Genomic DNA, 2,757 nt, shown 5'->3' on the forward strand with positions numbered 1-2,757 from the left:
ATGATTTAAAGCTTTGAGTGACACTGCAACTGTTAGGGACAGGGGTGTGGCTTACCACTAGGCATACAACTTGTTCATTCCGTCACTTAATGTACTAAAATAAAAGTAGCGCGATAGTGGCGCGGCAAAAATACATATCCAAAAAAATATTTACACTTACCCAAGGAATACCTAAGTACGATGTAGTGTCCGTGATAAAGGGTACATAAGTAATTTCCAGTTTAGTGTTTCTTATCTAATTTCGGTGGAAATTTTTATTATTTAAGTACTCTAGAATATTATTATCATGAACTATTATTTGTAATTCGTGTGTAGCATCCTGAAATATTATTTTTCGACTCGTGCACTTTAATCTGTCAATTATAATTTCATAATCCAATTCAAATCATATCACAAAGGTGCTCTTTTAAGTTCAGAACCAAAATTCTATTGTATTTAGTACTCGCTACCGAACTGAAAAATTTCATTATAGTTCAGTACACAGATCTATAATGAAATTTAGAATTAGAATTATAACAAAAATTACAATGCTAACTAAAAAGGTCTTCTTAAACGCGTCACCGTTCCTGAGCAGAATAATGCCACTATATTTGATAAATTATTTTATTAAATAGTAGCTCAAATAGATACAGAGGCGTAACTACTTAGCAATATATAACAATAAAAAAAATCAAATATGGCGCAACTCAAACGCTCTACTGCCTCCTGATTGGTTAAGAGGGAGCAGAGGAAAAATTCGTAATCTTCGATTTGATTTTAGAGGGGTATATCCACTTTAAAGTTAAAAATAAGATATTGTATGAGTAACTACACGATATATTCAAGCATAGACACTAATCAGAAACATAAAACAATAAAGTTTCCTCGATAGATAAAAATCACGAAATGACCTCTAATTTTCACATTTTTTCGATTCATCCTCAAAATGCTACAGGTTATTTGGACAAAAATTAGATAATTGATTATATTTATGCATGATCGACTACTGTCACTACGGATTTTTTTAATCCCTTTAGATTTAGAGTTATTCCGCTAAAACGAATTTGGTACTTTTAATGTGCAAAATTCAACATCTCCAACGTCTCGGAGCCAACGTCAAAACTTTTTTGGCATGCTCCCTCTTAAAATATAACCGGTACTTGGCCAATCACGGGCACTTCTATTCTATTGATTTTGTTTTTGTAGCATTTGTTTTGCTTTCATTTGAGTTTGTTGTAGAGTAACAAATAATCTTTTAATATTGGTTTGTTTTCCACATTGACTTACAAATAAATGGACGACGGGTCTAATACAAAAACCACGAAAAAAATGTCCCAAGTCAACCTATTTAAACGTAGTGACATTTCAAGGAATATGAAAAAGCTAAAACGTTGAATTTAAATTGTAATGTCATCACAGTACTGTCTAATTTTGCTTGCTTCGCTGTCAGTCGAACAAACGAAGACTAGAACGTGAATGACGCTCTGTATACGATTTTAACGCCCTATAAGTTCGGACACTTTTTAGCACGGACCCGACGTCCATATAACTTGTAAGTCAATGGTTTTCCATTACTTTTCGTAGAAAAAGTGTTGTGTGTAATCATTACACAATTAGGTCTTAAAATATCCAACCTATTATTAAGGCCACTCGGCACGGTACGCCACTTAAAGAACCCGCATTGTGCAACTATGGTATAAAGTAGTATTAACAGTCTGGAATTGTAAATTACATTTCTTCGGGATAGTCCAATTCTGCGTAACTAGCATTTGATTATGAGTCTTCATTTCGGTAATTTCGTAGCCAAATGAAATCCGCGTAAATATCGTGGCAACCAGATTGAGATTGAGATTGAGAGAGCGTGATTTACGGGAATCTATCGTTATCAGTCCGTAGGCAACATAATTTAATGCTTACTGTGCAAAATGAAGGTCGTAGTCATTGAAATAACGATGTAACAGCGTTAAATCCCTCTCCTGTGAACGAACAATGGCAAAATCATAGTCAAAAGAATTCGTTAGCGTCTTCAAATGCCTTAATTAGAAGTTTAGATAAAATAAATTCATTAGGTTTTTTCAAATTATAATAGCAGCCTATCTAAGTTTGGAAATAAAATAATATTTAAAAGAAATTCTAATGACTAATTGGTATGTAACCGGCCTGATATATTCAATTATCAGTTTCTTAGTTTCGTAACGTTGAACGACATCTAGCCGCCAAAAAAGGAATTTCGGTACCTGCATATGGATATGGTCCACATTATTAGTTCACGCAATATCAAATATACTGATTCGACCGATTTGTAACAAGTTAAGAAAAGATTAACTACTTCATTACAAAAAATAAAGTCGATAATTTCTTTTTCGACATGCCACGCGAGAAAATGATAAAACTAACAAAAGAGGTCGCAAAATCAGGGAAAGCTGGCACGGTCCACAAAAAATTTTATTGTGTCCGAGTTACCAGTGCAATAGTCTGTGGTATGTTATTCATTAACTCAGTTTTTTTGTTATGGCTTAACTTCATGCCTTTCGACCATACCAGTATAAAAATTATTTCCTCCGAACTTTCGTCACGTCACTAACTCACGGCACCATTCCGCTTCTATTAACTCTGTTTAAGGCTTCTGTAGTTTATTTTGATATAATAATACATCGAATATATTTTATTCAATTACGTAACACATAACCTCAAAAACTTCAAACTGGAATATAGGTTTTCTTTTATTTATTGTCTTCTCAGGTATTAATTAGATGCAAATTTCTTATTACTGATATT

Source organism: Hyposmocoma kahamanoa, unplaced genomic scaffold, assembly GCF_003589595.1.
Source record: "Hyposmocoma kahamanoa isolate Upper Pololo Valley unplaced genomic scaffold, ASM358959v1 210, whole genome shotgun sequence".
In the NCBI taxonomy this organism is placed as follows: Eukaryota; Metazoa; Arthropoda; class Insecta; order Lepidoptera; family Cosmopterigidae; genus Hyposmocoma; species Hyposmocoma kahamanoa.